General features: G+C 35.5%; 1 long non-coding RNA gene across 2 annotated transcripts; it reads left to right on the top strand.

Annotated features, from left to right (window-relative positions):
- The first annotated feature begins 10,732 nt into the window (after nucleotides 1-10,732).
- Nucleotides 10,733-11,734, top strand: LOC131440154 (uncharacterized). Of its 2 annotated transcripts, none has more exons than XR_009231348.1 (4): nucleotides 10,733-10,854; nucleotides 10,927-11,088; nucleotides 11,146-11,403; nucleotides 11,490-11,734. It is a non-coding gene; the product is annotated as an uncharacterized LOC131440154 (long non-coding RNA). The 2 variants fall into 2 exon arrangements; XR_009231349.1 differs by having other exon boundaries at nucleotides 10,777-10,864.
- Nucleotides 11,735-23,040: the final 11,306 nt, after the last annotated feature.

Raw genomic sequence — 23,040 nt, 5'->3', positions numbered from 1 at the left:
CTTCCAGGTTAATAATAAATGCTCCTGATTCAATACGTGTGGGACTGAATGTTATGAAGCATTGATTTCTTTTAGATTAACAAATCACGTTAAAATTTTATAACATTCGTGGAAAGAACATGTTTAGATGGAATAGATGTCGTTCACACAGAAAAAATATTGGAAAATTAAATACGTTCCGGAAAATAATAACGAATTTTTATATTGAAATAGTGACAGTAACAATACTGGGTCGATTCAGCCAATGTATTTTTGAAACAACCAACATTTGTTTGGAGCAACAATATTCTAGTTTAGAAATGCATATTTTATTTGGATATGCGATATTGATCTGCAGTTATGGTTTCATCGAATAAAACAATATTTTTTTTTGGTTTGATGAACAACTAATCATTTGGTTGTTTCAAACAGCTGGGATTTTTATGCGTCTTTCTAATTTCTTCTGCTTGCACAATATTCTCAATTTTTGAATAGTGTATTCAGTCATTTTTAGTTGTTTGTTTTGGGGTATTATTTAGTCTGCTTGAAGTAAATTCAGTCCACAGTTTAGCATCGACATCTCACAGACGCTATGTTACGGAACATAATTTGTGCGTAAAATTTGAGCGCTGAATATCTTGGTAACATGATGGTTTTGTTGGTATGTAAAAGTATAGTACAGAAACAATGTATGCTAGTGATGCCAGTCTATGTAAATAGGTGACACTTTTATGAAAAATTTTCCGTTCATTTGAAATTTTCGAATTGACTGTATTCAGAGTGATTGTCTGTTGAGCCGTCTAAGTTTGAAGTTTTATTATTCAATGAATAACACAGTTTAATATAAATTGTAATTTTAAATCGATTTTCATGTGCTTAAATGACGCTCAAAATCGAATATATGATTTTTCCACAGTCCTGTATTTTTCAATCTGTTTCCACATGAATATAAAGTGTTGGTTGAAGTTCGTTTCAACCATTTGGTTTAACATTATTGGCTATTTTTCTCTTTCGATTTCGAGACAAAATCGCGTTCATTTCAATATTATTTATGATGATTTGAATATGACGCAATTCATACCGTTGATGGAAGAAACCGCAATTTGAGGTAACAATAGAGAGCTTTGTTTTCGATAGACGGCACTGACAAGATGCGAAATTGTAGTCGTATTAGTACCACACAAGGAATTTTTATCATATCCAAAAATAATTCTTTTTCACCCAAATTTTATCCAATGAATCACAATAATACACTCTTTCTTCTGAAAGTCGAGAATGAGTCATTTGTTTTGCTCTGATTACACTCGAATGTAGATAAAAGGTTGTTTAGGATTGTTTTACTTTATGAATTTGCTATACGGCTCGAAATATTATTTTTTAAATCACTCAAAGTAACCTTTTTGACTATGACAGCAGGTTTGATTTAAATATTCACGTTTTTGGAAAATAATTATATATTTAGGTTTTGTTTTACAATAACAGAATGCAAATAGGCTTCGAATTAAGGGGGATTTTCATATTCTTCTCGGGAAAATAGTACTGTCCTTCTGTGTTAAAAAGTACTGAATGGCAAGTTTTATTCAGAGTCGCTAATATAATTATATAAGAGTCACGCAAAGGAAAAAATACTCAAACTGGTGCTCTGGCCACTGAGTCTTATTGTAGTTGTTTGTTTTGGCAACCAGGCTATTTATGTGAAGTTCAAATGTCTTATAGCCATAAAAATACTTTAGAACATGTGATTTACACAATTCCTAATTCCAAATTCTTGGGTATTTTTGCAATTTGGTTTCTGAGGATAATGACAGAAAACTTGAAAACTTTAAATTAGTGAGTGCTTCTGTACTTTTTGGGATTTTGGGCAACTGATGGAAGCTACATTGTCTCGCAGAGGGACTGATTAATGAAATTTTAAGCTTAGTCAATAGTTGGGTAACCTTTACTAGACTACTTGTTTCAGTGTGTTCGAACAATCCGATTGACAGTGACATTATAAATGTCATTGTATTTTCGCTCACTTTATGAATGTGTTAGTGTAGAAGTCAGGCGAATTGCGCCATTTTATTACACTCCAGATAGAGGATTAGACTTAGATGCTGAATAAAGTAGGTCTTTCTGCAGGTTTTTAGCCAATTTCAACAGTTTATTGTGGAATTCTAGAAAGAACTTCACAGATTCAGTTATATAGCGTTTCTATTTTGAATGTAGCTAAAAATCAGCACGAAAATGTGCAAAATCGGAGAAGAAGAAGAAGAAAACGAATTAATAATTCAGTTCGCCTTTTCTCACTCAGACAAATTTCCGAACCAATCGATTGGAGGTGAAATTTTTCGGATTTCAAACTGAAAATTTTTTGTCCACGCGAATTTGAATCGGAATTCATTCGTAACTGATAATGTGAGTGACAATTGTAAATGCCATTCAATTTTCACTCTATTTATGAATGTGGTAATGTAAAAGTGTGGCGAATTATGCCATTTTACTACAGAGGAATGGACGATGGCGATTTTGTTGATTTACAGCAGATTTCTACTGCTTATATAGAAATTAAGGAAATAACTGGCCATGAACAAGTTCTACATATCAGACAATTATATGTTTTAGTGTTACAGAAATAACTAAATTTATAATCCGAATTTAAATAAAAATCAGTACGAAAACGTGCAAAATCGAGAAACAAGAAGCCGAAATGACAAAGTCAGTTAACTTTTTCTCACTCATTTTGGATAGATTTTGTAACCGATCGATTGGTGGCGAAATTCACTCGCAATCGATTGTTTCACAGGAGTCTGCGCGTTGATTCGGAATTCATACTAAATTCAACATGGAATGCCGAATATTTGTTTACGCCCATTTGGATTAGATTCGGAATTCATTCCGAACTGCACATGTGAGCTTGAAGAGTTTTCATTAATTTTTCGCATGGCTTGCTGTGGTTTTTGTTCGTTTTGCCGTGGGCCTAATATAATGACAACAGCTTTTTGATGAGTGAATTTCGTATTTAGTGTCATGGGTTTGTTTATTGCTCCAGTTAGGAATAAAAAACGAGGGTAAACCGATTCATTTTGTGAGGCTTTACTAGGCTAGTACGAATTCTAATGACTATAATGACAGCTCTTATACACACACGGATGCAGTGTGTACAGCTATATTCGTATGCGAAATAAGAATGCGTGCGAACAGCGATCGAGTTTGTTCACGGTTCTCGCTCTAACCTCATTTTTTCGAATTCCGTATATTCCACAGCTCACGAAACAAATAGCAATACAGTTTCTGAGTTGATGTTAAATGATTTATTGTCTTCCTTGTTTTTCAATATTTTCCCGCTAAAAATCTTTACATCAACTGATGCCCAGTAACTACTCCAACACATTGACATTTGGATTAGACCATGAGCGGGAAACGAAAATCTGTTTGTTATTTACTTATTTTGTTTCGCGATTATTTCTGCTAATAGTAGTTTTTTGTTAATTTTACTCATTCCGTTTATCAAAATGTGCGATTAGCTTTAAACCAACTTCGATGCAATTCATCTTCGCGGTAATCGTTGTTTAGTAAGTGTTTATTATTATTTTATTTCTCAAAATCGCGAGGTAAGGTAGCAGTTATTTTCGTCAATTTTGTGAAATGTGTATAGAAATGATTGTAACGTCAGTTTATTTTCATCGACATAGTATTATAGATGAACTGTCTTTTGTTTATCCTTTTTATTTTCAATCTTCTAAACCTGATTGTTTCTCTCGTTTGTTTTTGTAGGCCGTCACTATTTCGTCGATACCTTATGTTGGCGGTTTATTGCAAATTCATTTACGTTCTTTTGTTACTTGATACCGTGTACTAGAATCTATATGTTGTTAGTATATGTTTTGCCTATTTTGATATGTAAATATATTTTATCTCTTATGTTCGAATGGATATTTCTGTTTTTCTTTTTGTACTTTTATGTTACATCTTATTGACTTCGCCATTTATGTGTGCTTGTTCGTTAAAATATGTCTGTTGTAAATGTTGGTTAATATATTTAATCTTAGGCAACGCACTTTAGGATTTTTTATTTCTACTTTATTTTCAACTGCATTTTTTTTAGTTTCCAATTTTTTTTGTTTAAGTTAAAATAAAAACATTCAAATCAAGAACTTTGCTAGTTTCGACGACGAAACCTCGAATGTTCATTGAAAATATTCTACCGATCGTCCTAGAGTAAAAAAAAAACTAATTGACATTATAAACCTAAATGCGATGGTACTCCTACAGCTCTAGTTCCGTTTGGAAGTAGAGGTAAAAAACATAACTTAGAATAAAATATTGAGTGATGCGACAAATATTTCAACCGTTTATGTGACTCGACAGTCGAGATCCGTTGAAAACGATTATGGTTTCTGCCGAAATGAATGAGGTGTAAGTAGTTTAGGCGCAAGTAATTTAATTAAACCGGTTCACTCCGAAATGTTCGAATTTTGAACATCTATTGCAGTTTTTTTTTGTTTGTTGTTATTGTTTCGTTTGAGGTTAAATCATCATCATCCAGATGTTTTACTTATACACAAAAATAAAGAAAGAAAAAAACACTAACACAAATAAAATAAAAATTTAAAATCGTTCGGTTGAATTAAATATTGTACGCACCTATTCGTTTTTGAGTAACCTAAAACAGTTTCACGTTTTGCGCGTATTCCGAAACTTCCGCTTCAATTTTTTCTCTGTTTATATGTTTGTTTTGTTTTTGGACGATTTCACGAAAAAAAATCCCAAAAAAAGAAAAGTGGCTTTTTTTCTCAACGACGAAAGACAAAGCTTTTTTGCGTTTTCGGTGCAAGGAAAACATTTTTTTCTTTGGTCTTCTGAATGCGATGTGGTACGGTTCGGTTCGGTTAATGTTTTTGGTTCGGTTTTCAGCATACCCCTTCAAGCCCTGTATCCCTCGTTCCATCCCACTCCACCCCACAAATAATCCGATATGAACTCCACGTGAAAGGAATTGGTTTTTGAGAGTTGAGATTCGTCTTTTCAATGCAGAAAACTTGCCCAAAGTAATCAATTTTACTTGTGCACCATTGGAGGTACGCATTTACGATAAGACATATTTCCAGGTTCCGTACCGTCTCCCAACCGTACCTACCCTGGGACGCCATCGATCAAGGATGGGAAACCCGCCATTCGGATTCAAGGGTTGACAGGGTTTCGGTGGGCCATGGCTGGTTTTGGATTTGTTTGAAATTTATGCTCATGATTGCAACAAGTTTTTGCGAAGTCTTATGTGTCTGTCTTTTCTGGATCGTAGCCCACAGAACTCCTGTCCTGTCCATAGTTGTTGGCTGGGGCCCGAGGGGTCCGGAGAGGATGAGACGGTCCGTAAGTTTTTGCAAGGTCTTATTCTTTGGGATGGCCGGAGATGTTCCTGAATGTAAAGATGCGGGGTGCGAAGAAAACTTAAAATATGCAAATTTAGTAAGTAAAATATGTTTCTTGAAGATCCTTTCATGTGTTCCTGGATTTGACCGGAGTTGGGATAAGTTTCATACCGATTTGTGTTTTAAGGAACGGGGATGGGTGCTGTGCGTACTGGCGTTGCCAAAGTTGACCGATTTTATTTGGTGGGTTTGTTTCGATGATGTACAGAAGCATGGTTCATGGTTGAATTTGATCCTGGACAGATTTTGTGGAGAGTTTTGTTATTTCGCCTTTGTCGAACAGTGCTCAATTTGATTGAAAGGGAATTGGTATTTGTTTTGGTTTAGTTTGATTTTTTGACTGAGGTATTTCCGGAAAAAACAACTTAAAATTCTTACTTCAAAGTTCGTGATAAGAAATCAATGCAACGTGAGACAGGAACAGGTTTTTTTTCTTCTAGATTTTGTTTTTGGGCGGACAAACCAAATTAAAAAGGTCCAAATCATGGTCCGGAAAACGTCGAATCGAACATGACCTTTTCGTTTTGAATTTTGTTTGTGGTAAGAATTTGTTCAATCGAAGCTAAACGACAACCTTTGGAGCGATGGAATATCCTAGTGGGGGACCATGTTTTTTGCGACAAAATAAGCTATCCATGTTTTGAGCAAGAACTAACAACTCAGGAAGTGAGTGTCCGAAAGCTAGAAAAGACATCCCGAAACGGCTGCCGTATGTTGAAATATTTTCCTGCTAAAATAAAAAAACGGTTCACCAACTTTATGAATGTATTACATATTTTCTTGTAGCTGTTGCTCTACTTAAATTTCTGGACCGGAAATGAACCGAGTGGTGCCCGTTTCGGGAAGAAGGCGTGTAGAAAATATGATTTTAAGTCAATTATCGAGTAGTGATGGAGAGCGGAGAAATCGACGGTCGGGGGAGACCCGAAAAAGTGAGCAAGTGAGCGACGACAAATACGGGGGGCGACACGAACTTTGAAGAAAGTTGAAAATGATAAATTTTAAAGTAGAGTCACTTGAACTTTTTCCTGTGATGTTGGAACGTGTCTATTTTTGGTTGGCCCGAACGGAGAAAGACTGAATGGATCGAATCTTCTTCCTACTTAGTTTTGGATTCTTGGATGCTTCCGGTAAATGAAAAATAATTTGCAAAAGGAAATTCAGCCGATGGGACTGAGAGGAATATTTGCCAGTACCAGCCAGGGAAATCATGAGCCTCTTACGGCAGGACGAATCGGAAGATGAAAATGTTAATTAACAGAATGGCATTGAATTAATAGCAATAATTTGATCAGCCGTCGATGGTCAAGAGGACAGTCTTTGGAAATTGTTTCTAAATATGCGGTTTTTTTTCTTCGAGTCGCTATGGGGAAAGATGGACTGCAACAGATTTTTTTTTTGTTTTCAGAGACATTCCCTTCTTTTTGTAATTTAGGGCGCGTACCGCAGACATACTGCAGTTTTAGTTGTTTCATTCGTGTAGCATTTAAAAAAAATCAATTTCTGCTTGATTTGGTTTGTTCGAAATTGAATTTAGAGCAGCGGTGTCTTTGAATGCCGTTATTGTTGGCAGTCGGTAACTTCCCTTTCCGTTATAATTTTATTGCCCGGCTGTTAAGGCATTGTCAGTTTTTTTATTGTTTGTGTGTGAATGAGAGAGGGATAGTTTTTGTGGTAGATTTGGTGGCATTTCACCAACGTATGCCAAGTTCACGAAACTGTTCGAAAATTTCGGAGCATCAATATTTTAGACACTTTAAAATTTGATTGTGTTGTTTTTTTTTTTACCGTGCAACTCAATTTAGTGCTCAGATTGTTCATTCGGCAAAGGAAAAATTTAAAGAAATTCAATGATTTTTTTGTTTCATTCGTGCTGAATTTTCTCGTGAATCTCCACCGAAAAGTGGTTCCAAAACGGGAGGACGAACATTTGCCTTCCAAGAAAATAAAGCCAAGGGGGAGATTGTTCCTTGATAGAAAGACGGAGACGACAATGCTTAACGACCATAAATTTCGTGATACTGGATTACTGCCATGAGGGTCGATTCATAATCACTGAAGCATTCAATTTTGCGTTTTTTGTCCGAACACGTGCTCTTTTGCGTTGGCAATGGCTCGCATGGTTTTTCGTATTGTTTTTGTGTTGTAATGTTGCTCATTTCTCGTTTTGTTTTGATTCTAGCTCGGATTGGATCAGAATTGTTGGAAAATGCCTGAATGTTGCAGTCCATTATTGATTTTAGTTCGACGAATATTTTAATTTCGGTTTGGTAAAAGAGGAATCACGGAGAAAGAATGTAATTTTGACATTTTAGCATACACCTCCTGTTCTGCGTTCTGCGGAGAGCTGTTGGAAATCCCAACCCCCCCCCCCTCCAAAAAATGGAATATTAATAATTTATCCCTTCGAAAATGAAACGTCTTGCCAGAGACTGGAGGTCGAAAATATTTTCGTTTCGTTCCTGCTTCAGATAGGGGTTGTGATCGAGTATTAAATCTTCGCGGTTTCGAACGAGGAATTTAGTCGGATAATGAGTTTCTAATAGTCGAACGCTATCAACAAAATTTCGGTTTTGCTAGCGAAAGAGGTTCCACCGGAGCTCCTGCATTCTAAATGAATTTTTATACCGATCCCTCCCCCCGGAAAGTTCCGTTCAGTGTGGGGAAGACCGCACTCAGCTAACCCTGTGCAGGTACCGCACCGATTGAAGGATCAACACTTAAACCGCAGGTCGGCCGGAACCTCTGTTGTGCGTTTCTATAATCCTGATAGATTCAAAAACATCTCCCTTTTCCAATACAGAAAAGCGGATATTTTGAGTTTTGATATTTCATTTTGATTCCCATTGAATTGGTTGGTGTGTTGTTTCCATGAAAAATAAAAAAATAACTTCTTGAAGCTGAATCGCTTTTCACACATTGGACCGAACGAACAATTTTTGTTTTTATAATGGTTCGAAATAGTAATCCTTGCACTTAGCGCCAAAGCTGAATGAAGCAAAATTTTTAACACTTGATTACTTATTTTTTGTTACTTTTTGTCTTTCCTACCATTCCTGTTTGAGAATAGAACAAAATAAAAATACATATTAATATCAATTGATTCGGATTTCGCTTCAGCATAATAACTTTTGTTTAGCTTGTAAATATTTTTTGTTTTTTTTTTGTTTTGCAGGGAAACTTGACATCCGGGACGTCAAGAACCGAACTGTCAGTGCGGTAAAGTGTCTAAATAAAGTTTTACAATGTAACTGGGCAGAAATAAGGACTTGTTCGTTGTGTGATTAATTGGTAGAATGTACTTTAATAATCTAGTACTTATATGTGTGGCAAAATTATTGAATTCGTTTGGTTTTGTTTGTTACCTGAATCCTATTCGTTTCATTCGTTTTGGTTTATATTTTGTTTTATTACAGAAATTATTGCCATTATTTGCGACTTGATTAGAGCCTATTTCAAAATATAGAAACCTTTTGTGTAACAATCTCGTTGAGTCAACAATAATTTATCATTTGTGTTGTTTTTGGATTTTTTCATCATGAATCCAGTTTAGGTTGTTCTTATTTTGAACGTAACAATGAGTTTGGATTATTTCTGGTCAAACCTGGTAATTTTTTTGTCTAATCAATTTAGCTAGTTTTTTCGTTTGCTTTTGCTGTCTTTTGCTTTGTTGAAAACAGTATTTTCACCTCAAATATGGAATATAGATCTGTGTGTTATTCAAACTTAAATAAATCTTTTGCAGATATCAACAGATACAGATAAATATTTTGCTAGAAAGTTTGCTAATTTTCTACGAACAACTGGATCGGTATTCATTTTCAACTAAACACTCCGCTAGTGGTTCTCCAAAATCGGTCGCCCGAACTTGGTATACTTTTTGTTTTGTTAAACGACAATGAAAATAATTTCTGTCATAAAATTACAGCGTTCGGTGCGTAATATTCACATTGTTTTGTTTTCATATTAACTTTTGGTTGATTTTTCGTTTCCTTCCAAAGGTACAACAAAGAATTTTCTACATCTCATTTATGGAAGGCCGTGTAAGTTTGCTTTTCGATTATGAAATAACAGTTTCTAATTTGACCGGAAATTCTCCGCATTATTCTTGTATTTTTTCTGTGTGTGTCGATTGTTTGAATCCAATAATTTTGTTCCTTCTGTGAAATTATTGGTTATGTGTTATAAAACGATGAAAAATATTCCTGTTAGCTGTTTACTATTATCTTGTTTGAAATATTGTTTTTCTCTTGTGCAAAGTTCAAAAGTTTGTAGTATTAAATCTAAACGAAATAAAACACTTATCCTAGCTATTGTTTGGTTGTGGAATAACTACTTAAAACTAGCACAAGGAAAAAAAATACTAGTAGAAAGATGCACTCAAAACTTAGGTATAAATACTTATCGTAAAAAGGAACGAAAATTGGACCGATGCATACGTTTGATGATTTAGAGTTCTGTGGCAACTATGAAATTACGGTGTGTTTGTGTTGGTACAGTAAAACAATCACAAAACCAATAATGTTTTATACTTCTCTGGAAGCTTTCGCTTGGAGGAAAGCTTCGTTTCCTGCTGCTGCTAGCCGTTGCGATTGCCGGACGACGTTTTTTTCCCAGACGATAGCCGCATCGACGATGATGATGGCGACGTTTGACTCGAACACGAAAACGATTTCCACAGTATCCGTGAGCTTTCTCGGTTTGTAGACGATGTGATTTTGTTGTTGTCGTTGTTTTTGCAGGCCATGTAGTGTATTTTCGTTTGGCTTGAGTCGGACGGAACTTTCAAATGTAGGGGAAGGCGCTACTGGTTGGCTTTTTTGCTTTACATAACCTCTCGCCGAAATTGATTCAATGTGTGATTTCAGCCCGAATGTCGGGGAATTCCCCTTTTAGGAACCTTTTTTCTCCTTCGCCGAAAATCAATTTCCCCTTTGGTCGAACAGATGCCGATTTTCCCCTGTTGATTTTGTATTATGTTTTTCCATTGAGTGTGCTTTTTGTGTATGATTTTGCTAGCAGTTTTGAACGACCGACAGGCTCTCTTAACCGTTTCATCGTTGTGTGAGTAAGTGTCAGCGGGATTCACCCCAGGACACGTGCTTTCTCTCTGCCACGTGTATTTCGGTTGACGCTTCGTTTAGGGTGGAAGCACTACTCGGTGCTTGGCGCGACTTTCCTCTCACAGTCTGGCGCTTGCTGGCCATCGGGAAATGCTGTGAAGACAAGATGGCGTATCAATATTTTATTCTCTTGCATCTGTAAGCATTGCGGTTGGTTTTCTTAGAAACGAAGTATTTTCAAACTAAAGCTAGCCGTTAGTAGGACGATCGTTTCGTGAAGGATATCCATCGCTGGAGCTTCCCGGTAGTATTTGCAATAAACATTCCGAGCAGTCGATTTGAACGTTTTCTATCTCTTAAATGTTCCGGTCGAAGCTGATTCGTTCACAACTGGTGCTTTGGTAACGTATGGTAGACGGACTTTATTGACACTAAATATTGTAATAATCATATTTTGCTTCATTTTCTTTAAGTCTCCGTTTTTCCCGGTAGCATCCGATCTATGATGACTGTTTTTAGGTAAAGCGTTCCGTGGATAGATGATGACTGTCGCCATATTGGAGCTTTACGAATGCGACGAGTTCGTTCAAATCCCTCTTCCTGAAAATTAGAAGAAAAAAAACGGCGATGAATAGGTGCACTAGACTAAGGCAACTAAGAATACAGAAATAATCAATTTCATTTCAATCTAGGTTTAGTAGTGTCAATCAGTGTTGTAAAACTTCGTTCAATTCAATTGAAATCGAATGTGTGCACACAATAACGATCACTCTACTGCAGCAAACTTCACATTCTAGCATACACCCTTCGCAGTCTCACCGAATGGGCTAGGGATTCATTCGTGTCTCTTTCTGCCGAAGCTCAGTTTAATCACCGTCATTTTATGAAAAAGCGTCCTTCAAGTGAGGTTCATGTAAACATTCGAATTGGTTCAAGATAATGGATGAAAGGTAAACCAGTCATGATGAAAGAATTATCAATTACAAAATAAACATAAATTAATTGTTCCCTCTTTCATTTCATTTTTAATATTTAGAAACACATCACAATACATTTCAAACCGTCGAAATTATCGATTTTAACTTACTGGTGATAATTGAAAACTCAAATGAGTTCCGCCACACTCAATTTATCGTTATGGTGTGTTATCGAATTGATGTTTATGTCTATTCATTCGCACTTACTCACTACCCACAGTGAAGACATGGAAGACAATGAATACTACAAACTGAGCAAGCAAAACTTCAAGTAACTAGGTACGGTTATTTGATTGACGATGAATTCTGGGAGCTACGGCAACAAAAGTAAAATGAATGACAGTCATCGGCAAAATATATACCATTTTCATCCAAAAATATTCGATTGAAATAAAGTTTTACCGCACTAGTATCAATGTATGTATCAATTAGTCATCTCATTTGTACAGTCAATGCATTATTTTGCGGATTATTCGACTTTTTCTTCTAATTTCATCGAATTTCGGTAAAAGCCAATACATAAAGACTGTCCCAGAAAGTATGGACGCAACCAAAAACCGCTGCCATTTCGCAATGGTTCAGAATCTGTCAATTTTTATGGCTGCGTCCTGTTGTTTACACTTTTATCTAACCACTTGTGCCGTTGTTTATTCGTTTTCATTAGTTTGTTTCGAAATGCGTGGACTTTCAGCAGAACAACGTCGAAAAATTGTGTACAAATGGTGCACAGAACGCGGACTGTCACTGAGAAAGATAGCAAAAATGGAAGGAGTAAGTGAAAAAGCCGTGCGAAATGCAATCAGGAAGTTCGGTGAGGATAACACCTTTGAAGATAAACCGAAAACGGGTCCCTCAGTTGGATAAACGTATACTGCAGGCGTTCGAGCAAAAGAAGGATGTTTCAGTTCGGGATGTGTTCAAAAGTGTGGGCACTTCAAGTCAAATGTTCTTCGTGCTGAAGAACGTTTGAATCTTCGAACCTATAAGAAGCAGAAACAACCAAAACGTAGTCCGAAACAAGAAGCATTGATCAGGCCGGGGATTCGAAAGTTGCACAATACGATTCTTGCTGGAAATTTGAACTGCATAATCATGGATGATGAAACCTACGTGAAACTCGATTACAAATCCTTCCTGGACCACAATATTATACGGTGCAAGAAGGGCAAGTGTTAAACCAGTCCGAGACATCGATTGAAGTCGAAAAATTTGGCAAGAAAGCTATGATCTGGCAAGCATTTTGTAGCTGCGGTAAGATTTCGAAACCCTTCATCACCACTACTTCAATGAACAGCGAAATATATATCAAGGAATGCTTACAAAAACGACTTCTACCCATGATTCGAAGCCACAAAGATCCTTTTGTCTTCTGGCTAGATCTTGCTTCTTGCCACTACTCGAAATCAACGGTAGAATGGTATACTACCAAAAATGTCACTTTCGTCCCAAAAAACATGAATCAACCAAATTGCCCACAACTTCGACCAATTGAGAAATTTTGGGCATTAACGAAAGAACATCTTAGGAAACATGTCTCGACAACCGGAACCATTCAACAGTTCGAAAAAGATTGAAAAAAAGTGTCAAAACTTGTCGCCAAGAAGTCTGTACAGAATTTAATGAGGAACGTTCGCAAGAAGGTGCGCCAGCTAGTCTACAATGGCTAAGTAGCAAATGTTGAGAATAATATTCTGTAGTTGTAGTCTAACATTATCAGTATGGCGAATAAAATTTGAATATCTAACACTTGTGAATTATTTACAGCGAAATCAAAGTGCGTCCATACTTTCTGGGACAGTCTTTATTTTGAAATTTCGCTAAACGTATTTACTCATTTTGGGATAATTGTTAATATCTTTGATGAGTTCAACACAAAACTTTGCTAAATCTTGACAAAAAGATATAATTGCCGAAAAATCAGTAAATCTACTGAACGAATCTCGGAAAAAATAATACTGATTACTGAGCAATCAGCAAAATTTTGTGTTGCCGATCTGTCTCGGAATTTTACTATACCGAGCTCGAGAATCAAAGTTTTTTAGTATGCAAGATTGTTAATTCCCCATAAAATTTCCTACAATTATTGTTACACCAAAACTTTTCTTATAATGTTTTATGTACATGCTTCGAAAAACCCCTTGATTTAACATCTTCTGCGATTCACATAACAGGAGCGTCACAGTTCACGCAAATTTACGTGCCAGAACATATGATATCGTGGAACATTCCATGACATCAAATTCATTCAAATAAAAAAAAATACTAACGACCACCGCTCTTGAACCCAGAATCTTTGGATCACAAGGTACGTCCATTAATCGACTGAGCCACAGAAGCACACTTTTATTAAGCCGGTAAATGGTGCATATAAATTCATACTGTGACACTTGCTAGCCAATTGCAGTCGAACCCAGTGAAATTCATGCTAATCTAACATTAAGGCATTACAAATGAAATTTTCCGTCATTTGACAAATTAGGTCTTTTGAAATGCATTGTATTAGGTATTAGGTCACCAGTGAAATTCTTTTTTTTAGTGTAGATCAGTGCAGTGAAACTTCATTCAATTCAATTGAAACCGAATGTGAACCTCACTGACAATCTCTCTACTGCAGTAAACTTCACACTCTGATACACACAACGTTCGCTGACGTACCGAACTGGCAATCGATTCTCTTCAAACCAAAGCTCAGTTTAACCGCCGTCAGTTGATCTCTTGAAGTAACAAAATATCTCTTTCAATAGTGTAAGAGCGGCCTTCAAATGAGGTTCATGTAAACTTTTGAATTGGTTGAAGATAATAGATGCAAGACAAACCAGGTAGCTGAAAGATCAGTTACAGAATACATATAAATTAATAGTTTTCTCCATCAGTTTTCATTTTTAATACTTACTTCATTTATAATTCTATTCATTCGAACTTGCTCACTACCAACAGCGAAGACAATGAAGGAGCTAGACTACTTGGCACTCGAAACTGAGCAAGCAAAACTTCAAATGACTAGGTACGATTATTCAACTGACGATAAATTTTGGGAGCTCCACTTGAAAATGGCAGCAAAAGTCATCTGAATTTGTATCGATATGCTGAAGGTCAGCGGCCATAAATTTCATTTTCATCTGATATCATTGTATTGAAAATGACATTTTATCGCACTGGTGTAGATAATTATGCGTTCAATAAAAGTTGTTTCAGATCGTTACTTCAAACGATAGTTCTATCAGAGCTCTCGTTAGCTTCTAAACATCAACCAAATTTAAAACAGAATATGTGGAAGATGAAAACGCGTATGAATTGCTTAAAACTGATTTCATTTGTTATTCTTATTGTAGTTAGGTCCCAAGTGAAAAACGTGACAAAATGATCAATACATTTGAAGAGTTACCAAGTAAAATACTAAATTTACAATCTTTCGAAATTTTAGTGAAAACAGGGCACTTCGGAGCAGAAAGTGTTTTACAAATAGGGGAAAGGTGGGTAATAGTGCGCGGTACATATTAGTGCGCATCTCATTGTGAGCTCCATATTTACCAGTATTTACTTGCAATAAACATTGAGATTTAAGCCTATTAACTTTATTCGGCTATATTCCTCCTTCTCTGTTGATTTCATATTAATGCAACAGACGTAAATATTGACTGAAAGATTAGAAAATATTCTCTTTCTTTCTTTTTTCTTGGTTTAGTAACAGTTTTTCGACCCAAACAAAGTAATCATCGAGTATTTCGAGTATTAAGAAAAACTTGAACATTACGGAAAATTCATTTTGGGCATAATTGTGTACCACTGCGCATTATTACCTTGCCTTTGGCAACTATTAGAAACAAATAATTACGAGTATTTTGTGGCTGTCATGCTCGTATACAACATAATAATTGAGTTCGTTCATGTGAGGCTGTTGTAAAGCGAGGTTTTCAATTTCTGTAGACGTGTTCACGATCTTGAAAAACGTAATATTTTATTTGTAATAATTCAAAAAACTTAGCTCCAATCGCCACCTCTCTCCTACACAGCTTTAAATCATTAATTTTTTGTTTGCTCTTTTTCGCATTTTGATGTTGTCAATTCTGTGAGCAGGGTTACCAGTTCGTGGATTTCAGTAACATTCACTATACTTCCAGGAAAAATACAGGTCTGTCAAAAATAGATAATACAGATTCCTGACAGCAAGTTTTCTTTGATCACTCAAAGATATTCAGCTTATAGTTGTTCATTTCAGCACATTAATAAAATTATTGATGATTGATACTGAAACACTGACGGTGACAACCGATCATTATATTTGCATAAATTTTGTCTCTGTTAACTCAAAAAACATTACACACAGTTCAGTACATGTGTTTTCTGTGGTGTTTCCTTCAATCAACACTTTAATGACTCAAAAATTGTCATGTTTACCGTCGACACCGATTGAAATGATCGAGCATAATAATGAAAAGTTTTTGACAGATGTTCAAGCTTCTAATCTTACAGTATCTACACGGAACGACCAAAATTAGCTCTGCGCCTAATTCGTATTACTGTTTTTGAATTAGTTGATTTTAACAACAAAATTACCAAAATAACTATAAAATTAGTTAAAATTGAGAATTTACTTTGCTGAAAAAAACTCCTATTTTTAGAGAATGTGTTTAGTTGGCGAATATTCTCGACACAAACCAGCAATATTTCAATCCAACACGAAATTCTCATTGACAACTAATTTTGTTATTAAAATCAGAAAATTGGTTTCTATTTATCTATTACCATCATTGCTGAAGGACAGCACAAAGAAAACAAAAATGAAATTGGTTTGATTAAGAAGTTTTTTAGCCAAAAACTCATGAGAAGTGTCAAAGCAAAACAATCCATTTAAAAGCTAAAAAGGACAGTCTTGTTGAAACTACTTGCAAATTGTTTAGATGTTTTTCGCATGTGTTACGATATATCCATATATAAATTTCTAAACCAATATGTAAAAATGACGTAAACTGTTAGTGGAAAGTGTATTTATTCATAATTTGTGCGCATTTGAAGCGATTGTGCGTAATAACGTTTTTAACAGTTCGTGCTCGCATCGCAAACGACACAGTCGAAAATTTCTTACGGTCGCGACGACAGAAACAAAGACAATACAGTGCAGTGAACAATAGAGTGTACGAAATGGGCAAATACGATTTAACAAAGCCTGAAACTTGGCCTACAAGGCCAAATTCAATTTGTATTGATTTCAAGCGCTGCAAAGTTAGACCTGCAGCAACCGAAATTGAAATCTTGCTTAAGGAACGAATGCATCTAAACGTTAATGATGTAAGTGAGATTCAATTCAACAAGGCGTCGAACTGTGTGTACATTATGTTTAAACGTGAAAAAGATGCAATTGCATTTGCTTCGGTTAATAACGGGGTGCACAGTATTGATCATGACAATGTTAAATATAAAATCCCTGTGTACATGGTGGACAATGCCATAGAAGTACGCGTGCATGACCTTCCCCCGCAGACCAGCGAGGGGTATGTTCGGGAATGTATGTCGCAGTACGGTGAAGTTCTTTCCATCGAAAAGGAAGTATGGCGGAATTTTTTCCCGGGTATCCGGAATGGCGTGCGAGTGGTACGTATGCAACTACGTAAAGCAATTCCATCTTACATCATTTGTGGTCAAGACGGGATACATCCGTGTAAAACGTTGATTACTTATGAAAATCAATTGGTTACATGTCAGTTTTGTGAACAACCTGCACACTACGGCAAACCTTGCACTGAAACTGCGAAAACAAACAAAACAAACAAAAACAAGGACAACCACCCAACAACGGAAACTAGTGAATGCAGTGCTCCTGTTTCAAAAGCACCTTCACCATCTAACCAACTATCAACTGCAATCAATGTACAAAGCGCATCTACAGCAACTGCAAATGAACCCAAGACTGCGATCAACAATGAAAACAAGGAAACGGAAACCACTCACAATTCCAACGATGTAGCAATGGATGATATGAGCAACGGACAAAATGACCTCCAATCTTCGCTAGAAGGAAATGGAAGCTCCTCTCCCCCTAGAAGAAGGGTGACAACGAGATCCAACAATAAAAAAATTATATTGTGTAACAAAAACATGGATAAATCGGCCACGTAAAGCTATACGCAAATTGGCCTGAATAAAAATAGTTATAAATAAAAAAAATAATGTTTTTAAGTGGAACAGTGAAGTGAGTTGCAATGTTGCACTCTAAGTGTGCATGTCAAATGATGTTTTTGTATCTTCCAACCTTCCGGGCCACACCGTCCGGTGTACTACTTGTATTCGGTTTTCGTTTTCCGAGTGCTCAATGTTTTCAGTGAGAGAGTCGATTTTGCGAAGTCGAATGAAGAAAGCAGCGATTTAGAAGAAACATTTTCAAAAAGAAGTTAATGTTTCGCTTATGTCTTTTTCTCCAATACAACATCGTATTTATACCTGTCAATATAGAAAAGTCTACCGCGACTCAAAATTTTTTCGGTAGTAGTGTGCCATCTAGTGGCTAGTAGTCATTACGGTGTTAACGTTTTTTCAGTGACAGAGCGCCATATAGGTGCAAATTGCTGAAACCAATTCAACCATTTATGTTGGTTGAAAACAACGTTTTATTTCTCTAAGAAATGACAGCACGTTTAATTGGTGAATTCAACTAAAAAATAACCATTTCAACAAATATTTTATTATTATTAAGGGAATTAGAATTAAAAAATCTAAATTACCAAAAGAAAATCAACTAATGTTTTCGCCAAAATGCTGATTTCGGTCTTTCCGTGTAGGACACTTTTAGTCCTTTCTAGTCTTACACAGGGCTTCGGCAAAGTGATAGACTCTCTTGTTTAAAATTGCTTTGATAGGTGTGACTCGAAAAGTGAAAAATAGACACGCCCAAAAGTGTGTACAGCTTTTACGTTTCGCTGGCGACGTTGATATTTTAATACACAAATTTGAGATGATGGTGGAAACATACGTTGGACTAAAAGCGAAAGCTAGACGAAACGGGCTAAGAAAAAGCACTAGTGATTTGACTAGTGATTAGTTCTATCTTTCTAATTTCCAAGCCTTTATTAATGGTAAAACTACATTCTCACCGAATAAAATTATAAAATAAGTGACACTCCACTCAATCTACTGAAAAGTGCATTTAGGCTGTGGACAATCTCGCGAAATTTTTAAACTTTTAGTCAAAATTTCACGGTTGAGCAGTTATTTTGTCGTTATAAAAATATTAGTGCTCGAGAGCATGGTCGGTTTTGATAGTTGGATGGTTATTTCCCGTCACTCATGCAAAAATCTCATAAAAAATGCAAATTTGAAATCTTTAGTAAAATTACTTGTGTGTAATTTCTTTTTATACTTTCAGTAAAACAAAATCCCAATAAAAAGTTTCAATACATTGTCAAACGAAGTAAGTTTTGTTCAAAGTTCTGCTTATGTACTCTGTATTTTAATTTTTATACCACTTGTTACCATTTAAGTTATAGTCATCAGTGTAAAATAAACCCAAATAACTTTCTATCCGTCAAATTTTTACGTTTATTTTTTGGGCCCAATTCAACTATTCGATAAAAATAACTATCGAAATGTTAAATTTCAACCAAAAGTTATAATCATTCGCCAAATGGTTCACAGACTTATTCAAAATTTACGTTTCCATCCATCTACTCATTTTTGAGTTGAGGAGATTTGAATAATTCTAACTCAAAATAGGAAAAATGTATTTTTCAATTCGATTGAATTTAAATCAAGTTCTTTGCACTTGTTTGAGCTGCTTAGTTAGTTAGCTTTAGAAACAGGATCTCGAAACGGCAATGGAAGAATATGTGTTTTTGAGATCTTAATTTCGATTAGAACACATCGCGGTTGAAGTACTATTTTTACAACGAGTTGAGTGGTAAACGCGGAAACCGCTTAGCATTTAATGGAAGAAAATGTAAACAATGAGAATCTGTCACTTGCTTATATTGTCACTTATATGTCACACTTTGGCAACATACCAGTTTTCGTAAAATAAAACTTCAACAAGTGAACTATCGTAACATTTCATATAATAGAATCAGATTTTCAGAATTTTGAGTTAATTTATTCCTATATACTGAAACAAAAAATATTATGTTTACAATGTGAGTATATTTTCCTATCAAATTATGTTATTTTGCAGCAGACAATATATTATTATTGTTTTTATTTTATGCGTGAATGCATAATGTTTCCTATTGGCAATAAACCAATTTTATGGGAATATGAATAATTACCATAATTGAAGTCTTTTAACTATCGTTTCTGCTTTTTGGAGGCTCGTTTTTCTTTAAAGCTTTTTTCAAAGAAAAATTTAAAAAATCTTAATGCATGAGTTAGGGGGGACATACTTTGAGACGCGTTCCCCCTTCCTTCGTCTCTTCACGATCTCGATCTCTGTTGTTTTTAGACATCTTGTTCCCACACCACGGTATTACCCAGTTTTGCACAATATTTACTTCTCTTTCATTCTCTTCCTTAACATCACCATAACCGTCCACGGAAGACCGCTCCAGTCGATGACCAGCATGCGGGCTACCCGTTGGGCCTTCGTGGCCAAGGGTTTTTTTTGCCGCGGACCCACACGGACCGAACGATGCGGCCAACATAGATATTTACCAACGCCTTCCGGAAGACTCTCATGCTATATTCAATTCACCGACCATTTTTCGAGAATCCGCGACCCTGATACGACATTACCTAATGATACTATTCGAGTTTTAAGTTAGTCGTTAATTAAGATAAGAAAATACCCTTGGCATTTTAGAGCTTAAGCAGTGTGCCTAAAGTTATATCATATTATTGAATAAAAAAATTCTTTGAAACGCTAGGAAAAACTGGTATAATTTCTTCGTATTACTGTACAGAAACAGACCTCTGATTTCCTCTAATTTTATGCAAATGTAATGGACAATAAAATAACTGAAACTACTTGAATATCAGTACTAAATTAGGGGAAATTATTCGTATTCACGTCATCCGATTATGTCTCTGACATTACCAACCCGTCTTTTTTAATTCTGAAATAAAATACCGAAGCCAGAAAGTTCAAAATTCAGATGGCCTAGAATTCTGATTCTGAATTCAACCTTATAATTTAGTTTCAAAATTCAGTTTTCTAATACTGATCCAGTATTCAGAAGTTGAATGCAATTACTCATAATCTGAGAAGACAACTGCTCAAAAGCGAAAGAGAGTACGTCCTGAGTGTTTAAAGCTTTATACTATACAGAAGGTCTGTTTTTGCTGCTATTGGTAGAAGGTCTTCACCAGGGCGTCCCGTTCCTTCTAAAGCACAAGAAGAAAATGATCGATGTTCGACCTTTTGTATTTGTACAGATGTTAAGCTGATTTTGAATAATACATACATGTATTATTGAAACAACATTAAAACCCCGTTGTAATTCCATATAAAAAAGATGCATAGTTTAAATCAACTAGGTAAAGTATTGCCATCATATCAAACGTGTAACAAGTAATTAATAATTAGGAAAATAAATTATAACATCATTTTGGTTATAAATTGAATGACTAAATTGACCATCTTGAACAACATGCACATGCCTGTTTTAATAACGAACAAAACGTGTCGCAAGCCCACTGCGCTCAATCACAACAAAATATTCTGTATTTCTATGTGTCGGCTTTGCACGATACGCTTTGTGCGATGATTCGTTCAATTCATGTGGTTGAAATTTTGCGCAGCTTATGGTGACACTGAGTTTCACCATAATGCTTGTTCATACAAAGCATTTTAGAAAACTTCAAGTTTGAGTTATTTGTGGTTATCTTATACTACTGAAAATTTATCATAAATTGTTAAACATATATTCGATGGTATGGAGAAAAATTTGTTTTGCTACCGAAAATACAACCTACAACAAGAGATATTCACGACTAAGTTCGGTCCATTCTTGTACAGAATGAATTTTAAAAAGGCACCCCATAGTAAAGTGAGGTGTATTCACGTCAAAAACAAAAAAAAACTCGGTGCTCACTTTAATGCGTGATTAATAGCAATAGAACTCATGGCTTGACTAAATTTTACTCAAACCGATACTAAAATTTTGACATATTGTTCCTTCATATTAAATTTGATTAAACGCAACTTAAATCATAAATTATGTTCAACGAGTTAGCGATATGCAATCGTCTGGTGTTATATATCATTTGATACAATAAGTTGAGTGGTAAACGTGGAAGCCACTTATTAATAAATAGGAAATAATATAAACAAAGAGATACTGTCACGTTTTAAGGGGGACATTCTATGAAACGCTAGAAAAAATGGTACTTTGTTCTATAGTACAGAAACAGAAAACGGCAGGCAAATTCGGTTTGAAATATTTGTGGATATAAGTTTAAGGGGAAAGATTTTTTTGCATATTTTGCCTTCCCGCTCATGTTAAAGTTGAAGCGTGAACCGAAAAAAACTATTTGGGTGTATAGAATTTATCTTATATTCTTCATTTAAACAAAAAACCTTGTTGTTTTTTTTATCACACAAATCAAAATTATTAAATCAGAACTAACACTAGAAACGAATACTGTAGCAGAGAATTGTCAATACCGATCTAAAACACTACAGTTGTGTAATGTGAGAAAGTACGGTTTATATTACGATAAACTTTACATTTTCGTATATAAAACGAAACTGTAACGTTTTCTAAACGATTCGAGTCACATCAATACGGCGCATGCCTAAAGGACAGTTACAAGTCCGTTGATGAATTTATATTTTTCGAATAACAATTACAACCGTCAGCGATCGTTTATGCATTGGGCAACAAATTATGTGACTCTCTTATTGCTCCATTTTCAAAATATTGTAAAACAGAATAATGTTTAATGATAACTGAAATGTGAAGATGTTTTGCATATTTGCTTCTAGTTTTTTACAGAAAACTTTCTTCGACACTTCTTTTAAAATGTAACGGATATTACAAGTATTGAGTAAATATTTAGTTTTAGTTTGTTGAGCATGCGAATTTTTTTGAATCGAAAATCCTTCAATGAAATTCACATGCAAACTCACCTCCGCAGAGTCCATAGCCGTGGGTTCAACGTCAATTTATTTAAGTTATAGTTTGTTCCTTTGAATTTCACTAAATCACTGTTTCACTTGTCCGAATCTATTTTTGCTACTTCATTTCACTAGTAATAAACTTTATTGGGAGCTTGAACTGTTCACCATTGGAGTCTTATGATTTTACCCATAACTGGGTAATATTTTTATAACCAAATTTCAAACACTGTTTTTCATATTCAGAAGATTAGGTCCGATGTGCGATGTACTCCTCACATCATTTCAATCTGTAGCTTTTGGTGGACGAATTTGTACTGATCCTTGGCTTAGTCGTGTGATCGCTGTTTCTGGAACAATTTGCGATTCACGCCAGAAATAAGTTGATGTTGAACGTCAGAAGGACTTGAGCGAACTGATTTACCAGCTAGCGCAGCGTTCAGCAGGAAAATAATTTCATGCAATCTGCGCTGAAGCTGCGCGGCCGGTTTTCGGTCGCATACGCGTATGCGTGTGTGAATCGGTATCCGGTTTGGCGAGGTTTCCCCTAATAATATTTTCGAAATTTTCAG

The sequence above is a fragment of the Malaya genurostris genome, chromosome 1 (assembly GCF_030247185.1).
Source record: "Malaya genurostris strain Urasoe2022 chromosome 1, Malgen_1.1, whole genome shotgun sequence".
Taxonomy (NCBI): domain Eukaryota; kingdom Metazoa; phylum Arthropoda; class Insecta; order Diptera; family Culicidae; genus Malaya; species Malaya genurostris.
This window is presented reverse-complemented; position numbering and strand designations above follow the sequence as displayed.